Source organism: Lichenostomus cassidix, chromosome 6 (assembly GCF_008360975.1).
Source record: "Lichenostomus cassidix isolate B80296 chromosome 6, HeHo_3.0, whole genome shotgun sequence".
Classification (NCBI taxonomy): domain Eukaryota; kingdom Metazoa; phylum Chordata; class Aves; order Passeriformes; family Meliphagidae; genus Lichenostomus; species Lichenostomus cassidix.
Genome location: NC_139487.1, coordinates 25,994,493 through 26,006,658, shown reverse-complemented (window position 1 = coordinate 26,006,658; position 12,166 = coordinate 25,994,493). Strand labels below are relative to the sequence as shown.

Sequence of the window (12,166 nt, the reverse complement as noted above, 5' to 3'; positions counted from 1 at the left end):
AAGGTTTCTTCAAACCCTGGATTTTATTTCTCTGCTTTCCCTTTGCATGCATATATTCATTTTATCTGGGTTGCCATGAGTGTTGACAAAGCTGATCTCTTCTTTAAATATCCATCATTGAAGCCCCTTCCTTCTCTTCACAGCAAAGAAACTTCCAAACACTCAGAAACCTCTGAATTATTTATCTAAAATACAGGAATAAAAGTATATTATTTTTATCTTAATTTCTTCCCTAAGCAAAGCTACACATAAAGTTCGAGATAAGGTCAAAGCTCATTGAGAGAACTGCTACTTATTCTGTGTAGATACAGAGTGATTCCAACAACAGGGTTGTTCCTTGCATGAGTCTCCTTTTGCATTTGCATGTAAAAGATCACAGAAAGGAGGAAATCCCAGTATTCACCTTGTCACCTTATCCTGCATTGCAGTTGAAATATCCTGAATGTTGAGCCTTCCATTTTGCAATTTTCGATGCCTACTTCTTTTTTTTTTTTTTTTCCCCTTTTTTCCCCCCCCCTGTTGTACTGTTTTAGTAAATGGCATTTTCTTCTCCCAAATGTGTTATTTTTGATGGGCTGGGGGTAACACTAGAATAAATAAGACAAGAATTCCCTGAAAAGGAGTAATGATCAGCTCAATAAAAACAATAAATGAAACAGCCGTGTTAAGCTGTCTAAGTTAAAAAAAATATTTTTATTTGTTTCTAAGTTATTTTCTGTCAGTGTAGCAGAGCCTGTGTTGAGACAGCAACCTTTCCTGGCAGAGGACCATGTGTTTGCATGGTGTTAGGTATGACTGATTGACAGCTGGCCCTGTGACAGCAAAGCTGTCTCCAAAGAGGATGGCAGGACTGCAACTTGATGAGGGGATGTGGCAGACTAAGGGGAGCAGGGCCCTGGCTCTTCTCTCCCTGCTCTGCCGTTTGCTGCAGTCCACTTGGAAATCCTGCCATTGTGCCGAGGGGCAGCTTGGAGCCAGGCACTGTGCTGTGCGTGTGCCCTGTGCTGCTGTGTGTGTGCCCTGTGCTGCTGTGTGTGTGCCCTGTGCTGCTGTGTGTGTCCCCTGTGCTGCAGTGCCTGTCCCCTGTGCTGCTGTGCCTGTCCCCTGTGCTGCTGTGTGTGTCCCCTGTGCTGCTGTGCCTGTCCCCTGTGCTGCTGTGCGTGTGCCCTGTGCTGCTGTGTGTGTCCCCTGTGCTGCTCCCTCGCCCTGCTCTTCAGTCTGCATGCAGTGCAGGGCTGAGGGCTGCTCTGTAGCAGCACATCTCCCAGGCTATTACCAGCATCCCTTGAACCTCGACTGTTTTTGTGTCACAGGACAGCTCTTCTGCAGCCGTGACAGACAGGTGGTGGTGCAGCCAGAGCAGTGCCTGCCCCAGGGTGTGCCACCGCTCAGGAGTGAGTGTCACCCGGGACTGAGGGGAACGGTGCAGATCTAGAGCAGTGCGGGAGGGAATCGAGCTGCTGCTCCACGGAACCACTGGAGGAAACTCGGGGCTCTGAGGCTCTCTTTGGTGTCAGTGTGCAGGTGTAGATTTTTCTTCCCGAGACTACAGCCATGTGAGAGATGTTTTCAGATGCACCCAGTTGCACTGGGCAGCTTTCCCTTGCACTCGGGCAGGGCTCCTGTCTGTGCACCAGCTCCTGAGAGGAGTTTGTGCAAAGTAAAACCTGGCAACCTGCTGCCTGGGCCATCGATAAAAGTGCATCCTGAAGCTATACAGTAACGCTGTAGGAGAGGCAAGGTGGCAGTGTGGCCTTCAGAATTGCTGGAAACCAACTGAGGATTCAGCCACGCCCTCTGTTTCTCTAGTGTGACCTTTTTCATTGGAGATCATGTGAATAAGCAGTAGGCATCATGGAAACCCATTCCTCTGAAATTTTCCTGTGCTTTTGAGATTCTGCTCCATTGCTCCACATGAGAGTATTGCACATACTGTACACACTAAGGGGTGTGGGGTCCTTCTGAGTCCTGTGGTTGAAGTGGACTTCAAAGAAGCCAGTGCAGATATACCATGGGTTGGTTGCACAAGGGGGAACAGACAGGAGGGAAGAAATAAAGCATTTTTGTTGCTAGTGTAGCACAAATTAGTTATTGGCTACACTGCTCAAATTCCAGGGAGATTTCCCAAGTGGTAGCTTAAATTTCAGATTTATGCTGTGTGCAGTGGCCAGGACCCTTCCCTGCTCTGCTCTGCTCTGCTCTGGCTGGCAGCAGTTTATGACACTTGCGGCAGATTTGTGGCCATTGAATGCCACCTTCTGGTTATAAATGTAACAGCAGAGCTGCTCTTAATGGCTTTATTGCTATCTTTGATAAACGGGGTAACAAATACCTAACTTCTTTAGTAGCTTTCTTTGGTACTTTTATTTTAACACATTTTTCTACTGAATAACATGGCCATTTTGCCTTGGATTGCTATTCATATTAATACAAATACTGATAAGAATAACAATATCATATTGTGATCTGCTGCTGATCTTAGAGAGTCAAGGTTCTAGAAAAGGGCTTGCCAGGCTCGCTACAGAGAATCAGCCGCAGTCATTTCAGTGTGTCAGTAGTGAAGACCCGATTTTCAGTAGCTCGCAAATGTTTGTCCTCTGAATGTGTTATTTAATGACATATTGCTACTAGAGCTTTTTTTGATATTTCAACAGCCTTTTGACTCAGGATAAGAGAACTCCTTCCTTACAAAAAGAAAAGAATTGGGTTACCATGAAAGAATGTGATCAATAAAGGATTGTCATGAGCTTCTCTTACCACTAGTCCTGTGTTTAAACTTTTCACTGGCTGCAACTAAAGTCAGTAAAGATTATGACTAGGATCGAATTGATATGACTGGGTTACAAGAAATGACCTGTTGAAGATGAAAACCACTCCGTGGTGGTTACATTTGGGTGATTGAGGGGAAGATCTCCATGGTGAGACCCTGCAGGCTGTTTGCTCGTGGCTGTTTCCCCAGTAGGGGGTGCAAAAGTAGCGTCTGTTTTGGGGGAAAAAAGCCCTTTTCTTCTTCAGCTCAGCCCCACATCCCATTATCTAGTGCCTAGCCTTTAGGGAAGATTTTAACTGCAAAGGAGAAAGAGAGCACAGAAGAAGCAGAGTGCAAGCAGATGGGGAAGCATTATTTGACAGAATTTAATTTCACTTTGCACATATGCCAGTTGCTACAGGAGATGCAGCCTAGCAAGGAATGGGGTTCCCTCTATTTACTGTAACTCATTACAATTTTCTAGATAGTATTTTTATTGTTACTGACAACACAGCATTTCTTCATGTCTTTTTTTTGTGCAAAAAATATTTTATTTTCATGTTTGAGCTATGCAGCAACTTCTGTCATTTCATTACTTTGCACAAAGATTTAATGCCACCTTTTGCATATAAAATCCACATTTTTCTGAAATAAGAAGGAACTCAGTTATGGAGGCATACCAAGAAATTAAATCCACCTTCAGGATGACGGAATGCACTTATTTAATGCTTCCTCCTGCTTCTTAGAGGGTTTGATATATAAACTGCATCCTCTATTACTTACCACTGTAAACTCTGATTTGCTGCTTCAACAAGTGTAGTTCTTGGCTGGTCTATGCTGACACTGAATTCTGCACAGAAACATCAACTGTCTGATTTGATACCTCTGAGACTCTGATGGCAGTTGCATGTGTTTAGAAAATTTGCTAATAAATGCTATATATTTTCACTAGATTATATATAGGGTAACGGTATGTATGCAATGGTAGAACTATTTGAAAGGAATTACAAAATACAAGGCAATGGTTTTGACATAAAAAGTAAAACACTCCTTGGCAAATGTTGGTGTCTTCGTGCTCGATAGAACATTTAACAACTCTTTTCTCACTTAGGAACTACCTTAAGTTATTGGCTTCAACAGTTTTGTATGAGAAAGTACTAGTTTTGTACTCTCTAAACAACTCATGAAGATCCTGATAAAAGCTTCCTCTCTCTGAGGATGTGTGGACTGTTGTTTATGATCCGTGGGTCAAATATTAATTCACTTGTGACATTGTCTTTTGTTTTCTCTTATTTCTTTCTATCGTAGCTCCAGTAATGCATTAAGATTATGTCAGTGAAGATGTATTACAATGCAGGAGATTAATATTATTCAAGTGAAGTGTTTGGTGAACAGCAAACAAAAATATAAATCTTAAAAGTATAAGAAAAAAATTTCTTCCTGACAGAGCTCTTTTCCATTATGGGTAGTCTGCTCAGATGCTTGGGTATCACCATCAGCTATCTTTATTTGTTCCCAGTTTATCAAATCCAGATTTCAGAGTAAAATACGCAGCATTTATGCAAGAGCACAAAGCAAATGGCAGCTGCTGTCTGGGTTGCTTAGAGCTGATTAGGCTGCAGTGAGGTGTGTGCTGCCAGTGGCCATCGGCCTGAAGAGACCGGATAATGAACAGCCCTCTGACTTGTCACAGTCAGCTCTGTCCTGGAAGTCTAAAATAAATCACAAGCTGAGCTGTGGCTGGTCTCCTTAGACAAGGTGCTGAATGCAGAAGCCAGCCAGGCCTTTAGAGGTTTCCATTATTTTGTAACTACAGCCTGAATGCACCTCTGTGTCTTTGCCTTCTTCCAAGGAATATTTTCTGTGTTTTCAGGCACCCATTTGGTTGTGGTCTTACTTATCCAACCTCCCTTTTCTTACAGTCCCAATGTGTGCTGAGAGAGGACACCCTGGTTTCTGCAGGAAATCATAAAGTCCACTTCTAATTCAAAATCCAACAGAAACAGCCCATGTCTCTACTAAAGCTTCAGCAAAGACTGAAGGAAATGGAAGCTATCCCCTATTGAGAGAATAGCAAAGCAATTTCTAATACTGAAGATACAGTTATCACAGAGTCCTGTGGCTTTCCCTTCTCATTGCTCAGCTATCTGCCACTTTGTGCCATCTGTCTGGGACTGATGGTCTATATTCAGCAGCTTTCTTCCAAGTAATATTATTTTTTGCGAGGAGGCACAGCACTGAATGACCTTCCATCTCCCAGCTGTGAATCCAAGTATCTAGTCAGCAAATACTGGATGTGGTGTGTTTGGAGGTGACCTTGTGGCGTGGTTTTGAGCTGGCCGTGGTGAAAGAAGAGAGGAGATTTCCGCACTTGACTCAGCAGAGGGCGTGAGTTAACTCCCGGGATTCACGCCACATCCAAGCGCATGTGGGAAGAGCAGCTCACGGTTTATGCATCGCTGTAATTTCTGCCACTGATCAGACACACTAGGGCATGTATTTTGGGGATTATCACACTTCTTGGGTGATTAAAGTCCGGGGACAACCTGTGATATGTGATAATCACTCAGAAATCCAATACCAGGTGGATCTTGTAGTTTAAGGATATCATGGCATTTCCTTCTGTAGTTTTGGATGCTGCAGCAAGTCAGGTGCTGCATTGCTGTGGGGAGATGAGATGCCCAGAAAAGTGGAGAGCCCTGCCCAGAGCGTGGCTTCAACCACCCAGGAGTGAAGGTGGCTTTCATAAAGAGCTGGGCTGGCCATATCATGCTGCATCTCCTCCTCCTGCTTCTCAGATCTGCAGTGGCTGGCAGGCTGAGCTAACATGATTATCCCCAGGATGAGATTACCCAAAGGTGATTTTTCCTTTTCTTGCTCTGACAGGTGATGGGAAATGACTCTTCACCTTTGAAGTCACTCTGAAGGAATAGGGTTTTCTTCAGGAAACTAAAGATGGGAACCATAATTGTGTAATGTATCCCTTCCCATCTCATTTTCCTGTACCTCTGCCTTGGATCACCAACTCTGCTCTGAGCAGGGGCTCTCAGATTGTGCTGTTTGGCTGTTGTGAGTGCAGTGGAATAGTCACCAGGGATCTGGATTGTGAGAGCAGCCCTGGCTCCTGGCTCTGTGGGGGAATGTGCTGGTGGGGATATTTGATGAGACAGGGAGCACCAGTCCCCTTGAACGAATTTTTTGTGGTTTTTGTCTCTAATTTTGAAGCAGTCTTTGTACCAAAGGATATATCAGTGTCACAATAGCAGGCTTAGACAATACTCGTTTTTCAAATGGACATTATATCAATTTATTTATCATATTTCAAACAGCAGTGGCAGTGCCTACAAGAGGGCCTGTGAAGAAGTTATGGGTTATGTAGAATACCTAGACTTGGTCCTGTGTTGTCTGCAGGTCTGTAGTGTGGTGGGTAGATGAGCCTGCAGTGCACATCAGAAGGTCATGTGCAAGGAATTAGGAGAAGTAAAGCTAATTATTACTCTTGCAAAGACTGTTTGCTGTCTCTTGATTAGCTTTTTCCACCATATGCTGAAGCAACATGAGTGGTCTGACATGTTGGGGGGTCAGTATGGTTTTGCACTGATTGGATTGTTGATGTGGTATCCTTCATTACTATAAAAAGGAATAGAATAACTTTGAAAAGGAAAATAGTATGATACAGATATATTTGGTGACAGATCAACAGATCTTAGTGCTTTTTAAGAGATCAATATTATTTTCTCTAAGGAAAAACAGCACAAAGATACTTCCACCATACATTCACACAGAATATTACACCTGCTCAATAAATCAGGTAGTCTGTGATCAGAGCCAGTCTCTGTACATTGTGTCATGCTCTTGAAACTGTCTTTCAGTGACTAATGGTCCTTTTGCCTCAGTGCTTAATGACAGTCACACAGTTATCTGTGGCAACTTTTGAGGTTCACTGTAATTCAGAATCCTTTAAACAACTGTGTGAATCACAGAATCAACTAGGTTGGAAAAGATCTTTGAGATCATCGAGTTAAAACCCTTGAGAGCACAGGGGAATGAGCCACCCAGCTGAGCCTCTCCTCTTAACTGGTCACATTCCCCACATGCCCCTTTCCTCGGGGAGAAAAAGGCATTTGTATTTTCTGTTTCAGAGGATGAAATTAATTTAGTAAAGTGCAGGCTGTTCAGGGCTTGCCTGAGGTCTGCTCACACGGAGAGGGCTGTGCCTCTGGTCAGGTGGCCTGTAGAAAAGCTCAGCTGTGGGAAACAGTCTGATGGTAATGAATGAGCCACAAATCTGCCTGTGTAACTGCTGTGGCCACATCGGTCCATTTTCAGTGTCTGTCAGCATAAGTTTTGCCCCAATTTCTTGTCTGTTTCCCTTTCAAACAGTCATTCCACAAATGACTCCATGGAAAAGCTAGATTAAAAAGTCACATAAGCCGCTTTAGCAGCCATTAGTTTAAATACACTCAGCAGTGTAAACATTCATATGCCAAATCAATTCAGTAAATGGAGACAGCTCACTGTATTAAATGGACTGGTGTGTACGCAGGACACCACATCCCCTCAGCAAGAGATGCAGGGATTGTTCTTTCTCTCTAGCACTTTACTCTTACTAAAAATAGTTTATTGGAGAAATTATTTTATCATTACTTGGAAGTAATAACAGAGACCTGGTTAGAGAGGTCGCTAAGAGGTTTAACACATCTCCAGGACTGGGAGGATGGTGCTTGCTAGCAAATGGAGGTACTCTTGAGCTGGGAACAGCCAAATTGGTACAACTCCCTGTCTTTGGCTCCCAGCCCTACATGCATGTGCTTCTGGAGTGAGAGAGAGCCTGGAAAACTAACGGCAATACAAACTGCCAATGCTTTTGCCTTCTGTGGACGCCATGGTAGGAGAAAAGGGCTTTTGTCATGGCATACTTGGCCAGTGCTGCTGGGACAGTTGAACTAAGTAAACAATGATGGTCTCAAACAGTAGCATGGGCACCGGATGCCCTGCAGTCCTCGAGATAAATATCTGCCTCTGCTGTACCTTGTGGATACTAGTCCCAAATCCTTTCACCACATCTGTCCTCTGCAACCCAGCACTCCTCTGACTCAGCTGCTACAGCAAGTGATTGCTGTCACTGTCACAGATGGAGTGCATGTGTTGTGGTCCTAACCTGGGATATGTGCCTAAGATATGCTGACTCTTCACTATTACAGGCCATGTCCCCTCTTGCATAATAACATGAATCTCTTTATTCCAATTTCAAAGATTGGGCTTTCTTATGTAATGGTGAGGCCTTGGTTTTTATTTGTTTTTAAGAATAAATAAAGGGGAGAGGAAAACCCTTACACCCTCCTCCATCTGGAGTGACTTGTTATTTCATACTGTAACTGTGTCCCATAGTACTACTGCAGAGCCTAAGAAGATTTCACTAACCTTTATTTCAGGAGGAAATGAGAGCTTAGATAATTGCTTAACTTGTTAATCACTTTAAAAGTACCAGTGAGCAAGTTTGAAGAATTCTGCAGAATGAAAGTAATCAGAAAGATTTTATTCCAAAGGGCCAAGTTTATGAAGCCAGGTGACTTCTTGTGTAACCAACTTGGGATGTTTGTCCATCACTGAGTGGAGGGGGTTTGGTCCTGAGTGAAAGAGGTTGCTGAAGTCAAGAGTCGGATAGGTTTACAAATGTAATATAGCAAAACTGAATAAATTTTTCCTCTAAATATGTGATTCCACCATTTTGTCCTTGTCTTTCACCTTTGTATTCCTCCCCCCGCCCCGCTTTCTATGATGCTGCTTCTCCCCTCATGTCTCAGTGAGACTGAGTGCCCCTCAGGCAGTGATATTCCTGCTGTGGTCCATGAGGTGTTCAGTCTAACCTCAGGAGGCTCAAAATGAATACCTGGAGTTTACATTTCCTCCAGGTATGTCCTGTACTGGTTGCTATCTTATTGCTCCTTGGTTTTGTAGCCAGTTGTAGTTAAAAATGTTTTGTTTACTCTTCTACTACACAACTTTTCCAGAAAATAAATTCAATGCTTCTTAAGGAAAAACATTCTGGGAGCATCATGAGGGTACCATGGGCTCTGGAGTTCCTGCCTACAGCCAGTTTGATTCTGCTTTTGATGTAGAACCCCAATTCCATTTTATCAATGTGTTTGTTTATTTGGCTAGGATTTCATAGCTTTTTAAACAGAAGCTCACCACATGTTTTGGTAGTGGCTGTGACAGTACACACGAACATTTCCTGATTCATTATTTCTCCTTTGACCAGCTCTGTCTATCCTCTCCTTCTAATCTGTATTTAACAGATGAGTGTATCTCAGTAATGAACATTTGAGAATGTTGCAATCTGTGTATGTGGCAGTCCTCCAAGTGAAGGAGGAAAACTGTGGGAAGAGTTCCTGGGTACTCATTTTACTGCTCAGCATTAGGCATCTGTTTAATTGTTCCTAACAAGCTGAAGCAAAATGGACAGGCAGACACAATCAGATATATTTTAATTTGCATCTCTATGACGTTTTCTATGCCAAGGTAGGGTTTGGCAGTCATTCTGTCTCTGGAGTATGAAGAAATATCAGGCTTGCTGAGGGTGGGATTCTCTTGTCTCCATGTGGCATTTCAAAAGGGCAAAAGTAGGAAGTGGAGAAACTTGCAGCTCTATTAAATGCAGTAGTAAATTTTGAGATGAACGTGTAACTTTAATGGTGTTGCACCTGATGGTTGTTTATTTCAGGACAATTTGGTTAATGGGATTCATTTGCTGCTATGCTCCTCAGGCAAACTGGCTGGTGAAAAAACAGAGCTGGTCAGAATAAGAGCTGTTGTGGAGGCAGAAATAGAACATACAGACTAATGGGTAAGTATGTAACCTATAAATGTCCAAGGTAAAATGCAAGGAATGATCTGGCCCTGGCAGCTGTAAAGCTGGCTGTGGTCTGCAGGAGCTGGCACCCACTCCTGGGACCTGCCAGGGGGTATCCCTCTCTGAGAGTGGGAGACCTGAAACCCCTGCTTTGGTGTGGAGGACTTACTTCTTCCTAAAGCAATTGCCAAGCAAAAGGCAGGGTTCTCTGCAGTTGTTTTATTGAAGTCATTCCTGGTCTGGGTTTTGAGCCTATTCTAGCTCTTTTCACTACTGAATTACCATGCTCTAGTGGTGGTCCTCCCCTAATTAGGGGGTGTATCAGTTTTCCTTTTGAAGGTCTCATGATGCCTATGAGGGGTTGTCCTGGAAAAACTGGTGGGGTTTGATTCACCGAAGTATTTCATGTTCAGTGTTAATGATTTGCAAATATAGCCAGGATAAAGGCGCTGCAGGAGCAGCCCCAGTTTCTTGTTATGCTTTTTGGGATGGCTGCTTATGAGGGTGCCTACTGTGACCAGCCTACTCATGTGGCAGACTATTGGCTCACAAGTCCCAGGTTTTCAAAAAGATGTTGACAATTCACCACTGTTGCGGTCATCTGTTAATATACATTGAACAGCTTGCTACATACTTTTTTTAAAGTGTGAGAATGTTTCTAGCTCTTTCTAGCTTTTTAGGGGTGTGGGGTTTTTTTGGTGGTTTTTTTTTTTTTTGTTTGTTTTTTTACTGACTGTTCCTGCCTGGTTAGCTGGAGTCAACTTGAGGTTAAAGCTAATTTAAACTGGATGCTATATTTAGCAATTATGGTGTTAAAAGGATTATAGGAAAATAGATACTACATAAGTGGCCATAATCTTCTCACTGCTTGTGATACTTGAGTGGCAGAAAATGAGGTGCCAATCTGAGATTAAAAATCTAATTTTAGGGAGTTAACAAGAGTCCCATTGCAGCAAAAAAGTAAAGATGGATTAAATTTTGTGGACTTCATTTTTTTAATTGGGCCTCTGACCTGCTTAAAACCTTGCAATCATAGCTTTAACCAAAGCCTATGATTCTAAATTATGTACTATTTCCATGCACCAATTTAATAAAATCAAAGTAGACACTTCAGTCATTCCCTTGATGGAACAGCCAGGATACATTTTCAGAGGTCAGTTTTTTCCACTGCCTGAAGTTTGGCAAGGAAGCTCTGTGCCATTATTTTTGATTGCTGGAGGCAGTAGTTAGCCAGCCCATCTGCATTCCTTCCTCCATGACAGTGACAAGAAAGCCCAGCGTGGGATGTGAGGAACCAGTGCAGATTGCAGCTCTGAAGCTCCAGTACTGCCCCTTGGTCCCAGTACAGCCACCTTGCCTGAAAAGACCTCCCAGTTAATTTATTTTCCATCACCTGAAGAGTAAAAAAAGAAAAAAAAGAAGAAATAGACTAGTGACAAGTAATGTTGTTTGCAGCCATGGTCTTGTAGCTCTGGCAGGACGGTGGGTTACTTCTGAAAAGAGACACAAAAAACATTAAACCACGGAATTCCCATCACTGCGTTATAGATAACCAGTTTCTCTGAGATGAATCATCAGTGCAACTGAGAAAGGACTGACTACTAGCACCCAGGCACTGCAGGAGCCTGGTGACTGGTGAGATATAATGCACAGCACCTGCTTACTAGGGGTTATTCCACATTCTTCCAGTCATATTTAATGGCTACCAGCAGGAGGAGGGATGGATCTGGCATTCTGACTGTGACTGAAACACAAGCAAAATCGTCATCCAGAGAAAATCTGAACTGGGATCCCTTTTATTCTTGCTTGTCTGTAGGCTTTTAAGTAACAATTAAACCCTCTTAATGGGATTTGTGTACCATATGGCAGCTTTCTCAGGATGACTATTTCTTGTTGCTGTCCTGTCATTTGTCCATATCTACAAATAGTTTTCAGCCAGAAAAACAACAGGCACCATTTAAAGACACCCAAGGAGAGAACACCATCCCTTGGATAATTATTTGTAAATCTTTGTCTGAGGCATTGTGTTCTTTTGTGGTGGTAAATCAATGGAGTAGATTTCAGTGGTGTCCTGGTTTAACCCCAGCCAGCAACTAAGCCCCACACAGCTGCTCACTCACTCCCCCCGCAGTGGGGTGGGGAGGAATTGGAAGAGTAAAAGTGAGAAAACTCGTGGGTGGAGATAAAGGCAGTTTAATAGGTAAAACAAAAGCCATGTCCATGAGCAGAGTAAAACAAGGAATTCATTCACCACATCACATGGGCAGGCAGGTGTTCAACCATGCCCAATAAAGATGAGCTTCATCACATGTAACAGTTACTTGGGAAGAAAAATACCATTGCTCTGAACGCCCCCCTCTTCCTTATTTTCCCAGCTTTATATACTGAGCATGATGTAATATGGTCTGAAATATACCTTAGGTCATTTGGGGCCAGCTGTCCTGGTTGTGTCCTTTCCCAACTCTTTGTGCACCCCCAGCCTCCTCACTGAAAAGGCCTTGGCTCTGTGTAAGTGCTGCTCAGCAATAAGGAAAACATCCCTGTATTATAAACACTGAATC

General features: G+C 43.1%; 1 protein-coding gene across 5 annotated transcripts in view; it reads left to right on the top strand.

Moving 5' to 3' along the window:
- Positions 1-12,166, top strand: part of LRIT1 (leucine rich repeat, Ig-like and transmembrane domains 1) — a 117,096-nt gene that overhangs the window by 58,428 nt on the left and 46,502 nt on the right. For 2 of the 5 annotated variants that reach the window (XM_085064112.1, XM_085064111.1), the window contains exon 4: positions 9,520-9,599. The exons of 2 other annotated variants lie outside the window; for them this stretch is intronic. The gene's annotated coding sequence lies outside the window, so the exon portion shown is untranslated. Of the gene's footprint in view, positions 1-9,287; positions 9,333-9,519; positions 9,600-12,166 lie in introns of those variants that run through there. One more of the 5 variants, XM_085064114.1, reaches the window with a different exon arrangement.